This window comes from Pogoniulus pusillus, chromosome 16 (assembly GCF_015220805.1).
Source record: "Pogoniulus pusillus isolate bPogPus1 chromosome 16, bPogPus1.pri, whole genome shotgun sequence".
Lineage (NCBI taxonomy): Eukaryota > Metazoa > Chordata > Aves > Piciformes > Lybiidae > Pogoniulus > Pogoniulus pusillus.
The window spans coordinates 3,643,539-3,660,605 of record NC_087279.1 but is presented as its reverse complement, the minus strand read 5'-3'; the positions used below and the strand labels follow the sequence as shown (position 1 = coordinate 3,660,605).

Genomic DNA, 17,067 nt, shown 5'->3' with positions numbered 1-17,067 from the left:
ACTCCACCAGCTCTCTGGACAGCACATTCCAATGCCTGACCACTTTTCAATGAAGAAAGTTTTCATCATATCCAGTCTTAAATCTCCCTGGCCCAATTTCAGGCCATTCCCCTTCATTCTATCTCATTGAAACCTAATTTGTCTCTAGAAAGCACAGCACTAAGTTCTTCCCTGAAACCCCAGCATTGTGTGGGCCTTGTGGGAAATGGTGGATATTTTTTAGCTGGCATGATGACACTCATGATGCTGGCTCACCAGTTCAGGAGAAATCCTTTTCTCAAGCCACATGGCATTGAACTTGCCTGTTGAAGAGCTCAGGGAAGGGTTGGAGCACAGACTTGTGTTGTGTAGTAGAAGGTTAGTAAAATTGTGGAATCATAGAAGCAAACAGGTTGGAAGAGACCTCCAAGCTCATCCAGTCCAACCTCCCTGGGCAATCTGTTCCAGTTTCCCACAACCCTCATGGTGAAGAACTTATTCCTAGCATCCAATCTAAACCTACTCTTCTCTGTGCCAGGGTAGGTATAGGCTGGATGTTAGGAAGAAGTTCTTCACAGAGAGAGTGATTTCCCATTGGAATGGGCTGCCCAGGGAGGTGGTGGAGGCACCGTCCCTGGGGGTCTTCAAGCAAAGCCTGGATGAGGCACTTAGTGCCATGGTCTGGTTGATTGGATAGGGCTGGGTGATAGGTTGGACTGGATGATCTTGGAGGTCTCTTCCAACCTGGCTGATTCTATGATTCTACTTTCAAGCCATTGCCTCTCAGCTATCACTGCAGGTCCTTGGGAACAGACCCTTTGCAGCCTTTTTTGTATGCCACTTTTAGGTGCTGAAAGGCCACCACTAGGTCTCCCCAGAGCCTTCTCTTATCAAAGAATCATAGAATCAACCAGATTGAACAGAATTGTTCACTCCTCTCAGCATCTCTGTAGCATCTGCAGGAGTCTCTCCAGTTGTTTCTTGTCTTTCTTGAACTAGAAAACCCAGAACTGGACACAATAATCCAAGTGTGACTTCATTAGGGCAGAGCAGATGGGAAGGAGAACCTCCCTCAACCTGCTGGCCCTATTCTTCTTAAAGCACCCCAGGATACCATTAGCTTTCTCACCCATGAGAGCACACTGCTGGCTTATGACACTTGTCCACCAATTCTCCCAGATCCTTCTCTGTGAAGCTGCTTTCCAGCAGGTCAACACCTGAAGCTGTACTGGTGCATCTTTTGACTTACAAAATGCTGTTCATGGCTTCCTTCTTTTACTGAGATAAATAATCAACAAAAAAATCGAGGGCTACTATCAGGTGATGGCCTCAAGCAATCATTCTAAGCATTTCAAAGGTGTTTTCATGGTCCTTTCAGTAACAAATAATAAGATACTTGAGCACATTGCACCACTGTGCTGACAGTAATCATGAGCCACCTAATCCTAGATATGAGCCTGACCTGAACCACATTTTCCCTTCGTATTTTTGTTTCCTGGTGGAAAAAATGTTTACTAAACAGGACATCTTAATTCTATGCCTGTAAAATTAGTGCTAAACCCATGAAAATAGTCATGGTTTAAGAAGCAGCAAAACCCTTTTCTGCTTCTTAACTGACTTTTCTGAGCAGCTCTGTATCTTTGTTGGGTTATATTCATAAGGCACAGGGGTAAAATTGCATCTGAAAGGTTGGTTCTTTAATTATTAAAAGCTCCCTTTTCTCTCTTCCTCTTTTTTCTCAACCCATATTAATTTTATTGTCTGAAGATGTCACTGCAAATAGTCCCCTTAGTACATTTGCACTTAAGTGGGATCCACAAGCTTTAAGGGCAACAACCTTTTGCTGTGATAACACTTTATCCATTTCCTCCTGTGTTCTTTTTCAAGCTGGTTAATACCTCTTTTTATTACCTACCAAATCTTCCTCCTCACAAAACCTCCTGCTGTGAACATGCACAAGTGAAGCAGGTGGTGCTGGAGCTGACAGGAATCCTGCCCAAGCCTGGGTGTTGGGATTTGGAGTCCTTTCATCCCTCTGCTGCCCTGCATCACAGGATGTTCTCCACAGTGGTCTTTGGTCTCAGCTGATGTGATGTGCAGAGCACAGTGCTGCAGGAGCAGGTTGGGACCAGGAGGGCTTTGCTGTGGGGCATTGGCCAAAGCAGCATCAGAGCTTCGTGCTGGCCAGTGCTCCCCTTTAGATACTGCTCTGCATTGTCAAGGACTCTGAGCCAAACCCATTAACTATTTTCCTCATGTTGGGATCTATGGCAGGCAGAATTCAAGCAGTGTTTCAATATTTAGTTTCTGGTTTTCAGAATTTGTCTGAGCCTGACTCAGAGGCTTGCACTTCATCAGCTCCATGTCTGTTTAGCCTGGAGGAGACAGAAAAGACCTTATCATTGCTTATCAATATATAAAGGGTGGGTGCCAAGAGGACAGGGCCAGACTTTTTCATCAGTGCCCAGCAGCAGGACAAGGGGCAACAGGCACAAGCTGGAACACAGGAGAGTCAATCTGAACATCAGGAAAAACTTCTTTAGTGTGAGGGTGCTGGAGCCCTGCAGCAGGCTGCCCAGAGAGGCTGGAGAGTATCCTCTGAAGAGATTCCAAACCCATCTGCATATTGTGATCCTGGGAAACTTGCTGTAGGTGACCTTGATTTAGCAGGGGGATTGGACTAGATGATCTCCAGAGATCCCTGCCAACCCCTACCAGTCTGTGACTCTGTGATTCATGCCTCTCATAGAGACAAATGGAGGGATAAAATGTGAAGGTCACATTGCAGCAGAGACCACTCATCCCTGCTCCAGTCTGTTCCTCCTCTGCAGCCAGGAGAAGAAGGAGCCTAGGAAGCTGCCTGTGCCATCTGTGGCCTGGCTAGAGGCAGTGGGTAATGCCAGCCTTAATCCTGGCTGCAGCATTTGCTCCCAGTTCTGCTCAGAGACCAAACAGCCTCTGGGTAGCTCAACACAGGAATGGTAATGCCACCCTTATGCTCTGCTGCTTCTCCTTTGCACCACCTGTAAGTCAGCTGAAACAGTGTCAAATGCAGTGAATGACCAGCTAAGTGAATAAAAGTGTGAACTGCATTCCCTGACTCAGAGATCTGTCAGCTCCCTCTAACCTTTTGGAAAATTGAAAGACCAAAGTGACTGTGCTGGCAGAACATCATAACAAGAAAATGCCATTGCTTAGTGCTGGGAATGCAGCCCCACACCCACAGGGGAGAAAGACTACAGTTTTATTTCTCATCTTTAAAATTCCCAACAGATTTACAAGACCACAGCCTCAAACCCACTTTGATGCAGGCCATGAAGACTCTAGGGCAGTTGTCATAATCCCTTCTATGTAAGGGAGTGGGTTTTTTCCTTGTAGTACATGAGACATCAGAACAAGGGGACACAGTCTCAAGTTGTGCTGGGGGAGGTCTAGGCTGGATGTTAGGAGGAAGTTGTTGGCAGAGAGAGTGATTGGCACTGGAATGGGCTGCCCAGGGAGGTGGTGGAGTCACTGTGCCTGGAGGTGTTGAAGCAAAGCCTGGATGAGGCACTTAGTTCCATGGTCTGGTTGACTGCCTTGGGCTGGGTGCTAGGTTGGGCTGGGTGATCTTGGAGGTCTCTTCCAACTCGGTTGATTCTGTGATTCTGTGACTGGACAGGGCTGGGTGATTGGTTGCACTGGATGATCTTGGAGGTCTCTAACAGCCTGGTTGATTCTATGATTCTATGACATGAAATCCTAACCAAAAGGTTAGGTTTACAGCACAGAGAGGGAGACAGGTTTGCTTATTAAGACACAGATGGTTTCAGGTGTTGGTTCCCTCCCCCCCCCCCCCCCCCCAATTTAGTGCTAGATCAAATCTTTCTAGACATTTTTGCAGGTGCAAACATTCTGCAGCCTGAAAATGGCCACTGCTGAGCACAGACCACATAGACTGGAATGCCTTGGATCATCCCTTTGTGAAATGAGCCTCATAGTTAATGTCTGAACTCAAGTAGCTGGGGACTTGGGTCCACTCAGTCTGAAGAGGAGAAAGATCCCAAGTGACCTTATTGTGGCCTTTCAGTATCTTAAGGGGGCCTACAAGAAAGCTTGGAAGAGACTTTTTAGGCTGTCAGGTAGTGATAGGACTGGGATTGGGAATGGAACAAAGCTAGAAATGGGGAGATTCAGACTGGATGTTAGCAAGATGTTCTTCAGCATGCAAGTGGTGAGAGCCTGGAAGGGAAGGTGGTGGAAGCCTCATCCCTGAAGATGTTTGAGGCCAGGCTGATGAGGCTCTAGACAGCTTGCTCTAGTGTGAGGTGTCCCTGCCCATGGCAGAGGGGTTGGAACTGGATGATCCTTGTGATCCCTTCCAACTTTGACCAATTCTATGTTTCTAAGTAACTTGAACAGAGCCATTTGCCTGAGCAAGGGGAGCCAAAACTGTCTGTGCCTGTCAGGAACTCAGCAGGAATGGTTGTGTTTTGCTACTTAGAGCATCACCCCAGATGGGAACATGTAAGACATAGAGTCATAGAATCAACCAGGTTGAAAGAAACCTCCAAGATCATCCAGTCCAACCTAGCACCCAGCCCTGTCCAATCAACCAGACCATGGCACTAAGTGCCTCATCCAGGCTTTGCTTCAACACCTCCAGGGACGGTGACTTCACCAGCTCTCTGGGTAGCCCATTCCAATGGTAAATCATGTAAGACTGAGTTTTAGTCCTTCCTCCATGGAAGAAGAGACTTGGGCAAAATGATGGATATCCTTCACCAGGTGATGCACACTGCCAGGAGCTTAGGTCACCTTCCACAGGGAACTGCAGTATCACTGCTTGGAATACTGGATTTGAGGTGGAGATTTATGGTCAGCTTAGTTCCTTCAGCAGGACAATCCTGACAGCTTTGAGAAGTGAAATGAAAGCCCCAAGTGACACCCTTAGGAGCCTTTGGGTTGAAGCTGGAGTAGGTGGAGTTGAGCACTGAAATCTGCTCTGCTCCTTCTCTACCATTTTAATGTTAACTATTCTTAGGGGAGCGATGAATTCTTCTTGTTGCTTCATATTATGCCTGAACCAACACCTGCCATTCATTGACTGGCTCTATTGAACCCCCTTAAACCCACACAGTGATATCCACCAGCTTACTAAGACCACATCTTGAGTTTGTTGGATTTTTTTTCCCCTCTCAAGTTTTCCCTGGATCTGTGTTTTGATAGAAATCCTTTCCCTCAATCCGTCAGCTCTATTTACCCTCCCTCTAATAACTTGAGTCCTACAGACCTTCTGTCCAGGAAATTCTATTAAGATCTACTTCTAATAAAAGTGAGTAGCCCTTTAGCTTGTCTGCTCTTTCCTGTTATGTTTTGCCTCTGCTTTTTTTGTTTTTCTTTCTTTATTTTCCCCATGGATAGCTGTAATTTAAAGCTTAGTAGATCAATAAGCCCAAGATGCACAGCATAAATGGGAGAAGCAGACAGACAGCTGGTAAAGACAGGAGACAGCTGATTAAAAAGGAGTCAGCTATAAAGCATTTGAGTTGCTGTTCTCTGCTCTGATTTTTTTTTTGAGCTAGATTAAAAAATAGGGGGAGGGGGGAGATACAAATCATAATTCCCTCCTCCTCTGGAATCTCTGCTTAAAATAACACTGAATTTCTTTTTTGCTTTAGTCTTTTTTCATGTCTCTAAATAAAAAGTTTGGTTGTTTGTTTTTTTTAATTTGGGTTGTTGGTTTTTTTTTTATGTTTGGAGTAGAAGTTTTAATCAATTACAAGTGGATTGGGTTAATATTAATTGGGTTTGTTGAGATATTGGAAGGTGTCCAGAGAAGGGCGACGAAGCTGGTGAAGGGCCTGGAGCACAGCCCTGTGAGGAGAGGCTGAGGGAGCTGGGGGTGTGCAGCCTGCAGAAGAGGAGGCTCAGGGCAGAGCTCATTGCTGTCTGCAGCTGCCTGAAGGGAGGCTGTAGCCAGGTGGGGTTGGGCTCTTCTGCCAGGCACCCAGCAACAGAATAAGGGGACACAGCCTCAAGCTGTGCTGGGGGAGGTCTAGGCTGGATGTTGTTAGGAAGTTGTTGGCAGAGAGAGTGATTGGCACTGGAATGGGCTACCCAGGGAGGTGGCAGAGTCGCTGTCCTCAGAGGGGTGTTCAAGCAAAGCCTGGCTGAGGCACTTAGTGCCATGGTCTGATTGATTGGTTAGTGGTGGGTGCTAGGTTGTCCTGGATGATCTTGGAGGTCTCTTCCAACCTGATTGATTCTATGATAAGGGAAGGCTCTGGGGAGACCTAGTGGTGGCCTTCCAGTACCTGAAAGTGGCAAAGAAAAAAGGCTGCAAAGGGTCTGTTCCCAAGGACCTGCAGTGATAGCTGAGAGGCAATGACTTGAAAGTAGAGAAGAGTAGGTTTAGATTGGATGTTAGGAGTAAGTTCTTTACCATGAGGGTTGTGGGAAACTGAAACAGATTGCCCAGGGAGGTTGGACTGGATGAACTTGGAGGTCTCTTCCAACCTGCTTGATTCTGTGATTAATATAGAGATAGCTGTGGGAGATGTAATGGCAGGAAATGTGATCCTGATGCAATAGCAATGTCTCTGGCCTTCAACTCTGAATTCAGTGCTGTGAAGAACTGAAACCCTGAAAACAGGCTGGTTTACAGTGATGCACAGCACAGGGATTTCCTGCTCTTGCTGTGCAAGCTGTGGTGACTCTGCATGGGACGGGGTTTGGGTTTGCTGCTCTTTCTAGCTGAGCCATGTCTCACAGTCCTTGGGCCAGGCTGCCACTGCTTCGTTGGGTTATACCCAGCTGGCAGAAGCTGCAGATCAGGCTATTTGCATTTGGCATTACAAATAGTGCTTAGAGGACTTTGTGAAGGTAAAGATGCTGTGAAAGGCTGAATCGTGCCAGCAGGAGAGTAAACATTTCAAAGCCAAAGCCTCAGTCATAGTCAAGAAGGATTAAGAGGCAGCTGAAAGTAGAATTGAGGTTCCTAAATCTCTGCTGAGCTTTAGAAACTGTTTTTTGCTCACATTAGAGAACATAATTTATTGACCAAGAGGTTGAATGTTAGCATCTACTTGCTAATGAGTTGTGTTTCAGTGAAACAGACACTGGCGAGCAGGTCTTGTGAGGAGCAGCTGATGGAACTGGGATTGTTTAGTCTGGAGGAAAGTAGGCTCAGGGCAGACATTCTCACTCTTTACAGCTACATGAAAGGAGGTTTGTGTGAATGTTCTCTGTGTGCCTATGACCTTGGAAACTATGTGAACGAGTTAGAGATGTGTGTGACAATAGGAATCACAGAATCATAGCATCATTGAATGGCTCAGGTAGGAAAGGACCTTAGAAATCCTCCCCACCATGGGCAGGGACACCTCTCAATGAGACTTGGCTGCTGAGGCTTCATCCAACCTTGCCTTGAACACCCCCAGTGGGGAGACATCTACAACTTGCCTGGGCAACCTATTCCAGTGTCTCACCACCCTCATGTTGAAGAACTTCTTCCCAAGATCCATTCTAAATCTACTTTCCCTCAACTTAAATCCATTCCCTCTTGTCCTGTTGCTAGGCACCCTTATGAAGAGTGCCTCTCCAGCCTTCCTTCTGGTATTTGAAGGCAGCTCTAGAGTCCCCCTGAAGTATTCTCTAGGCCAAACAATCCCAGTTCCCTCAGCCTACATCTGCATGTGCTGAATTTAGCTGTCCATGCCCCAAAATATTCATTTGGAATACAGTGAGAAATGAGATATGCCTGCATGTGTGCACCTTGGAAGGAGGACTGAGTTTGTCTGCAGGGAAATAAGCTTGTCTGCAGCTGGTGAAATGAGACCAGATAAAAAGATGATCAACTAGTGACAAGAAAGAAAATAGGTTAGCTGCATTTCTCTCCATCACTTCCCTTCCCTTAAGATATCCCATGGAAAACTTTGTCATTCATGCAGAGAGTCTGGTAAGAAAATCACTTTTGGGGTGATCTAAAAAGGAGGGGAAAAAAGAAAAACCAACCTGTGTGCTGCTTTGGCTCTTTGGTGACACAGGACCATAGCCTGGGATTCACGCTGGATGAGAGTACATCCTTTTGGGAGAGTGTTGAAAGTGCTCTTGGAGCTGGATGAAGGGATTGAGTCCAGCATCAGCAAGTTTGCAGGTGACACCAAGCTAGGAGCAGCTGTGGAGCTGTTGGAGGGTAGGAGAGCCCTGCAGAGGGACCTTGACAAACTGGATGGGTGGGCAGAGGCCAATGGGATGAGATTGAACAAGGCCAAGTGCAGGGTTCTATGCTTTGGCCACAACAACCTCAAGCAGCACTACAGGCTGGGGACAGAGTGGCTGAGAGCAGCCAGGCAGAGAGGGACCTGGGGGTGCTGGTAGAGAGGAGCTGAAGATGAGGCAGCAGTGTGCCCAGATGGCCTGGATCAGGAGCAGTGTGGCCAGCAGGACAAAGGCAGTTCTTCTGCTGTACTCAGCACTGCTCAGGCCACACCTTGAGTGCTGTGTCCAGTTCTGGGCTCCTCAATTCAAGAGAGATGTTGAGATACAGGAAAGTGTCCAGAGGAAGGCGACAAAGCTGGTGAGGGGCCTGGAGCACAGCCCTGTGAGGAGAGGCTGAGGGAGCTGGGGGTGTGCAGCCTCCAGCAGAGGAGGCTCAGGGCAGAGCTCATTGCTGTCTACCACTACCTGAAGGGAGGTTGTAGCCAGGTGAGGTTGGGCTCTGCTGCCAGGCACCCAGCAACAGAAGAAGGGGACACAGACTCAAGTTGTGCAGGGGGAGGTCCAGGCTGGATGTTGTTAGGAAGTTGTTGGCAGAGAGAGTGGTTGGCATTGGAATGGGCTGCCCAGGGAGGTGGTGGAGTTGCTGTCCCTGGAGGTGTTCAAGCAAAGCCTGGATGGGGCACTTAGTGCCATGGTCTGGTTGACTGGCTAGGGCTGGGTGCTAGGTTGGACTGGATGAGCTTGGAAGTCTCTTCCAACCTGATTCTATGAGAATTCTTTGTCTCAGCCAGAAGTGACTGTCAAGGTATGAGTTTGGTAGCAGGAGACTGTCCTGCCCACGTATCCAAGGCAATAATACAGAAATACAGTTCTTGGTCACCGAGTTTAACGTGGAAGAAATATTATTGGTAAAAAACAGTCAAGGGATCTTTTTTCCCTTGAAGACACTTTTTCTTTCATGAACCTTTTGTCACTATTTCCAAGAGAAAGTGACTATTAAAAATCATTTTTAAGTCGTGTTTGGTATTAGTGGGCTGAAGGAAAGCAATAATGTGCGTGGTGATTGATAAGATTTGTCATTTCTAGGTCTGTGTTATGCAGTGAGCTCGCTGAAAGCTGAATCTTATCTGTTTGCTGCTGTATAAACACTTAGCAGGCTTTAGAAAGCTTGTAATCTAAGTAGGCAAGAAATGCAAAGCAAAAGAGGGGAAACAGAGGTGCAGAGAAGTGACTCGTTCCAAGGTCACAAAGCAGATTTAGAATAAGAATCAGATCTTCTCACTTCAGCCTGGTTTTCTATTCCAGGGGGGATTTTGCTTCTGTTATTCAAATATGGAAAAACTTGTCCTTTTCCAGTCAAATGGAGGGCAAAGAGAATGAGATCAGACATAAACTCAGTGACACAGAGGGGGGGGAAGAAACCCCAACCACATCACAAAGGACTTGTGCTGATAAAATACTGGTTTTAGATAAATTTCACATCTGACATGCCATTACTCACATCACAAATCCATCTTTTTCTCCAGATGCAGTAAAGTGGGGAGAAGGATTCAGATGTACAGCTGCAAATTGACCATGCATTGATGAAGAAACAGCTGCATGGACTGGTTAGAAATGCATATTTTATTTTACTCTTTTTAATCTAAGTGTTTGTGTTTTGGATGCAAATTCTCTTTGCCTTTAGTTCTGGATGGTAACAGTTAAAGCCATCTTAGACCCATATGATGCTGTTTCTGTCTTTAATATGCTTCCCATAAAGCACAGACGTGTGTTTATATATTTATTTCTGTGTGTATGCATGTTCTGGAATAATTCCATGTGATTTTAATTCCTTGAAGTGTGCAGGAGTGCTTTCAAAGTCTGAAAGCTGTCTGATGTCAGATGGATCTTGTTTGTCTTCTCTTTTTACAAGTTAAGCAAACAGTCATTTCTTATTGTGTGTGTAGCTGAACCCTAAGCTGGGCTGGAGCTTAGAATTATAGAATCATAGAATCAACCAGGTTGGAAGAGACCTCCAAGCTCAGACAGTCCAACCTAGCACCCAGCCCTGTCCAGTCAACTAGACCATGGCACTAAGTGCCTCATCCAGTCTCTTCTTGAACAGTTCCAGGGAGTTCAGTCTGGAGAAGAGAAGGCTCCAAAGAGACCTTATTGTGGCCTTCCAGTATCTGAAGGGATGATAGCATTTCTACCCCCATGACATCCAGAGTATCCTTAATATACAGAGCCACTCCTCCACCTTTTCTCCCTTGCCTCCTCATAGCATCAGTCAGGGTTGGAAGGGACCACAAGCATCATGCAGTTCAAAACCCCTGCCATGCCCAGGGACACCCTACCCTAGAGCAGGCTGCACACAGCCTCTTCCAGCCTGGCCTGAAACACCTCCAGACATTGGGCCTCAGCCACCTCCCTGGGCAACCCATTCCAGGCTCTCACCACTCTTATGCTCAGCAGCTTCCTCCTCACATCCATTCTGAACCTACCCATCTCCAGCTTTGCTCCATTCCCCCCAGTCCTGTTGCTCCCTGACAGCCTAAAAAGTCCCTCCCCAGGAGGGACTTTTTTTTTTTTGTAGCCCCCCTCAGATAGTGGAAGGCCACAAGAAGGTCACCTGGGAGCCTTCTCTTCTGCAGACTGCACAGCCCCAACTCTTTCAGTCTGTGCTCACAGCAGAGCTGCTGCAGCTCTCTGAGCATCTCCACATCCCTCTTATAATAGGAACTCCAGAACTGGATGTGGTACTCCCGGTGGGGTCTGACCAGAGCACAGTAGAGGTGGAGAATCACCTCCCTGGCCCTGCTGGCCACACTTCTCCTGCTGCAGCCCAGGCTCTGGTTGGCTTCCTGGGCTCCAAGTGCACACTGCTGGCTCATGTTGAGCTTCTCCTCCACCACCACCCACAAACTTCCTCTCTTTCAAGACCAACCACCTGCAAAGGTCACCCTGTGAAGGCTGACTATTTCTAAAGTATGCAGGAGCAAAGAGACTAAGATTTATTCTGCTTTTCTTGTGGACAATTTGCATTGTTTCTTTTTAACAACCCTCCAGAATGCATAAACTTTTTTGTTTAATTTAGTTTGATTCTTCCTCTCAGAACTATTCTCTGTGAGAGTCTCCCATGGCTTGAGCTGTTCCGTTTCAAGAGAGAAGTACTGAAAACATAACACTCTAAGCATAGACTTGAGCAGGTTTCTATATAGAGTCAGAATAATTCAGGGTGGAAAAGACCCTTAAGGTCAGCAAGTAAAACTGTTAACCCAGCACTGCCAAGTCCACCACTAAACCATGTCCCTAAGTGCTATGTCTACACATCTTTTCAATACCCTGACCTTCTCCCCTAGCAAGAAAGGTCACAAAGTGACAGAGTCTTTATAACCAGCTGAACCCTTGACTCTCAGCTCATCAGCAATGTGTGTGTTTGGAAACGTGCTCTTTTCTTCCCTTTGGTTCTCAGCTCTAAGCACACTCACTTTTCTGCTTAATAATGCTGTTTCCTCTCAGGCTGAACCAGTTTTTCAATGCAAGGATCAGCCTGGTGACCTCTTTGCCCTGGGTGACCAGAGAATGAACCCAGAGCCATTCAGATGAGGCTTCAGCCTTAAGTTAATATGTGCTCCACTGTCTCCCCTCCTCCCAGATAGCTGCATTTACACAGGGCCTTATTTAAATGCATTTCTCCTCTTTGTCAGCAGGAGGAATTGCAATTAAGATTTCATTGCTTGTAACAGTGTGATAAAGTTCCTGGGTTTAGAGCTCCTGAGTCTGTTACCTTTTAAAACATTTTTGGCCCTGTGAAAGTTAGCACTCATTTAGGGTTTATTTTTAGTCAAAAATGTGATGTGAAAGGTGTATTTGTAAGAAGGATGCAGCCCTCATGTCCTCTTCCACTTGCTTAAAAGGCAAGTAACTGGTTAAGGAAACTCCTGTCCAAAAGAGAAGAAAGAGCTCATTAAAAACATTAGCTGCTAGAGAACAAATTGAGCTCCAGTGCCCTGCATAAAGATTAGACTAACTGTAATAACAAATGAATTAATAATGCATTAAAGAATTCCTCCAGTCAGATTGTCACATGCTTATCCTTGAAAATTGACTTCAGTGAGGTGTGTCACATGAGCTAATGACCTCAACTGATGGATTTGGCATTTTTCCACACTCCAAAATCCACTTAAATCCCTATTTCTATACTTTTGGCAATTAATCTTCTGGACAGACACGAAATAAGCAGGACCATTTGGTGCTGCAAGCCAGGAGGCAGATCTTTGCTCAAACAAAGTGATCTGTAGTTTGCTCCCCAAGTAATCAGAGTTGGATAAATCTTGACTAGGAGAAGTCTGGAGCAGAGGAGGCTCCCAGGTGACCTTCTGAAGGGGGCCTACAAAAAAGCTGGGGAGGGAGTTTTTAGGTTGTCAGGGAGTGACAGGACAGGGGGGAGTGGAGCAAAATTGGAGGTAGGGAGAGTCAGGCTGGATGTGAGGAGGAAGTTGTTGAGCAGGAGTGGTGAGAGGCTGGAATGGGTTGCCCAGGGAGGTGGTTGAGGCCCCATGGCTGGAGGGGTTTAAGGCCAGGCTGGCTGAGGCTGTGGGCAGCCTGCTCTAGGGTAAGGTGTCCCTGCCTCTGGCAGAAGAGGTTGGAACTACATGATGCTTGTGGTCCTTTCCAATTCTGGCTAATTCTATGATGGTATGAAAATCAAGTTGCCAACACAGTGCTGCAGGGCACACAGCAGTACCAGGGGCTTGAATATCGGGGGCTGCTGGGGGTTCAGAAGTGTGCACAGCCTAATGGAGTCTTGGACTGATCTAGTTTGGAAAGGACCTTTAAAAGTCATTTAGTTCAACCCCCCCTGAATTCAGCAGGATCATCTGCAACTAGAGCAGGTTGCTCGGACCCCCAAGCAACCTGAGCTGGAATGATTCCAGAGATGGAGCTTCTACCACCTCTCTGGGCAATCTGGGCCAGTATCTCACCAGCCTCATTGCACAAAATGTTTTCTTTGTAGCTAGCCTAGGTCTTCTTTTAGTTTAAAACCATCCCTTTTTGTTCTGTCAAAAGACACTATTACAAAGCTTTCCCCCTCTCAGGCTTCTTTCAGTACTGAGACACCCTAAGAAGATCACCTTGGAGCTTCTCTCCTCCAGTCTGAACAACCCTAACTTTCACAGCCTTTCTTCATATGAGAGGTGATACCTTAACCAACAGTAAATGTTGTAGGCATTATACTGGACCAGAGGAAATTATACCAGGGGGTGTATTTGAGATGAATTTCAGTTTGCTTGTCAAGCCATGCAGTGTGGTTTGCTTTCTTTGTTGGCTAATGTGAGGCTAGCTGAATGGCTACTCTCCCTGGCACAGGGATTCTTCTCTTTCCCAGAACTTGGTATCATTTCATACACACCAGGAAAAAAAATATCAAGCTATGAAATGAAGGTGATGTGTTAATGTTCCAAACTGTTATGGCTCAGAGGAATGACAAGAGTGTTGCCTATGTATCATGTACTGTGCCCAGTTCTGGGCTTCTCAATTCAAGAGAGCTGTTGAGGTGCTGGAAGGTGTTTGGAGAAGGGCAGCAAGGCTGGTGAGGGGCCTGAAGCACAGCCCTGTGAGGAGAGGCTGAGGGAGCTGGGGGTGTGCAGCCTGCAGAAGAGGAGGCTCAGGGCAAAGCTCATTGCTGGCTACAGCTGCCTGCAGGGAGGCTGTAGCCAGGTGGGGTTGGGCTCTTCTGCCAGGCAAGCAGCAACAGAAGAAGGGGACACAGTCTCAAGTTGTGCCAGGGGAGGTCTAGGCTGGATGTTGTTAGGAAGTTGTTGTCAGAGAGAATGATTGGCATTGGAATGGGCTGTCCAGGGAGGTAGTGGAGTCACCATCCCTGGAAGTATTCAGGACTGGCTGAGGCACTTAGTGCCATGGTCTGGTTGATTGGCTAGGGCTGAGTGATAGGTTGGACTGGATGATCTTGGAGGTCTCTTCCAACCTGCTTGATTCTATGTGAAGTGGTCACTGAGGGATCTGCAAGCCCAGGTCTGCTTTTCAACCTTCTAAGCAATGAAAGACACATCAGCACTGGGATTGTTGAATTTGGGAACAGAAGAAACAGAGACCCTTTAGGAAGCTGCTAAAATAGTGACAGCCTGAGGCAGGCAGCTCGTAACAAGGGAACTCTGGCTGCTGAATGGGATCTCCTCTTCCACACTCTCCACAATTTCTGTATTGACTGCTGTCAGAGGTGGGGAAAAACCCCTAAATTCTGAGGCTATTCTGAACTTCTTAGTACCATTAGGGTCATTAGAGCTCTCATCAAATGGCTTTCAGTTGCTATCAGTCTGACTTGGATTTGAATTGATGACCTTGCGATGAAAGGCTCTTTATTCTATTACCCATCTCCTAGGCCATCAAGTCTTTAATATGCCATGTAAAATCAGTTTTCAGCTGGCATTGCTTTCAGATAATATTGTCATTTGTTACTAACTGTGGCTGATTTTGAGTGCTACTGGCTGTAATTGTGCATAATGCTACGTTTGTCACTGCTGTTATTTCAGACGTATCTGCTGCATTGCTGCGTGAATGTAGGTACGGGGGAAACAGATTGGGAAGAAACAATAATCAAAGCTTATATAAATGAGTTAATAAAATCACAGAAAAATGGGGAGTTAAAATGAATTCAGCATCAGCCAAGCTCATGTATTACTTCAGTAAATTGAAAGAGAAAATTCTGGCTTGATGCTGAGGCTTTTGTGCAAAGTGTTGTGTGGAACTACCAACTGCAGAGTAAATTAAGGAGCAGAAGTAAGGCAGTGTGATACAAACCATCACAATGAAGGGAGTGTGTTAATGCCTCCCTTTTCCTCTGGAGTGGCTTTTTCCTGAAGGTAATATAGAGTAGAGCATGAGAAGGAACCAGTGTATACAGGAGTGTTAAACAGAAGCAAAACAAGGTGTTTGCAAGCTGTGTCAATGTGATGCTGAAGGACATGGTTTAGTGGTGACATGGCAGTGCTGGCTTAACAATTGAGCTTGATGATCTTAAGAGTCTCTTCCAGCCTGAATCATAGAATCAACCAGGTTGGAAGAGACCTCCAAGATCATCCTATTGCCCAGTCCTGGCCAATCAACTAGACCATGGCACTAAGTGTCTCATCCAAGCTTTGCTTGAACACGGCAACTCCACCACCTCCCTGGGCAGCCCATTTCAATGCCAATCACTTTCTCTGCCAACAACTTCCTCCTAACATCCAATCTATACCTGCCCTGGCACAACTTGAGACTGTGTCCCCTTGTTCTGCTGTTGTGATTCTGTAATTCTAAGGTAGTTTAGTTTGTGAGGGTTTTTATCATTTTTAAGTTTGATTTTTATTGTGTTTCTTCAGAAAAGGTAAAACTGGGCTAAAGAGGTGGCTCTGAGGACAGAATCTTTGCACACTCTCAAGTAGGAATAGCTAATTGTACATAATTGATCTGACTTTTAAGTCTGGAATATGAATCATTAAAGAAAGTCCCCTATGGGACAGGCTGAGAGAGTTGGGGCAGTTCAGCCTGGAGAAAAGAAGGCTCCAGGAACACCTTATAGTGGCCTTCCAGTACATGAAGGGGTAAGACTGGAAAGGGACTTTTTACAAGGGTAGGGATAAGATGGGAAGGGATGGATTGAAGGTTGAAGAGGGTAGATTTAGACTGGATATTAGGAATAAATGGTGGACAATGAGGGTGGTAAGACCCTGGGACAGGTTGCCCAGGGAAGTCATGAAGGCCCCCACACTGGAAGTGTTCAAAGTCAGGTTGGATGAAACCCTGAGTGATCTGATCTAATGGAAGGTGTCCCTGCCTTTAGTCAGGTTGGATGAAACCCTGAGTGATCTAATCTAATGGAAGGTGTCCCTGCCTTTAGTCAGGTTGGATGAAACCCTGAGTGATCTGATCTAATGGAAGGTGTCCCTGCCTTTAGTCAGGTTGGATGAAACCCTGAGTGATCTGATCTAATGGAAGGTGTCCCTGCCTTTAGTCAGGTTGGATGAAACCCTGAGTGATCTGATCTAATGGAAGGTGTCCCTGCCTTTAAGGTCCTTTCCAACCTAAACCATTCTATGAATCTGTGCTGTTCTGGGCAGCAGCAGTAGTCACTTGTGCCAAATTAAATGATTCTTTTATCCTCATTTTATTTCAGAGGAGATAATGTTTCTATAAGGTGTTATTTCTTGGGGGTTTTTATTTGACACTAAAAGTGTTAGAGTGCAAATCTGGCAGGAGATCTTAAGGGACCACAGGTTCAGCCCAATGAACCACCCTACATAGCCTGCCTCCAGGAGAGATGTTTCATCAAGGTCTTTTTAGAAGCTTCCATGGATAGGTCCCAGCAGCCTTCTTGGAGAGAACATATTAAAATGATTACCTATCTACATATCCTGAAAAAGCTTTTCATAACATCTGCCCTCAATTCTCCTTCCTGTGAATTAAGGCAGTCACTCCTGGTGCTCATGAAGTGCAACTGATTGGAGTTTACTTCATTAAAACCTGTTATGTATCAGCATCTTGCTGCTATGTCTATTCTTTCAGGCTTTTTTGGTCCTCTCTCTTTACAGAGTGAACAAAATATCTTCCTTTCTAGGTTGTGCTTTCTGAATCTCCTATGAATAATTACCTCCTGTGTCCTGTGGTTAACATCTGTTAATATTTCCCCAAACACCACTTGTCTCTCTGGCTGCAGACTCCAGTTGCTGACTCATGGTTAGCTTTTATCCTTTCTAACCTCCTCATTCTATTTCTGGCTGCCCAATAAAGCATCCTTTTGAAGTTTGCACTTGAGTACTTCCAAAATAGGTAGGATTTTGCATATCTTTTAAATTAAATTATCTTTATGATTTCTGATTGATTTCCCTCCCCTCCTCCAATATA

General features: G+C 46.0%; 1 protein-coding gene across 10 annotated transcripts in view; it reads left to right on the top strand.

Annotated features, from left to right (window-relative positions):
* CHL1 (cell adhesion molecule L1 like) overlaps positions 1 to 17,067 on the top strand; it is a 236,685-nt gene that overhangs the window by 68,556 nt on the left and 151,062 nt on the right. For all 10 annotated transcript variants that reach the window (XR_010305144.1, XR_010305143.1, XM_064156179.1 and 7 more), the window contains one exon: positions 9,708 to 9,788. The gene's annotated coding sequence lies outside the window, so the exon portion shown is untranslated. The remainder of the gene's footprint in view (positions 1 to 9,707; positions 9,789 to 17,067) is intronic.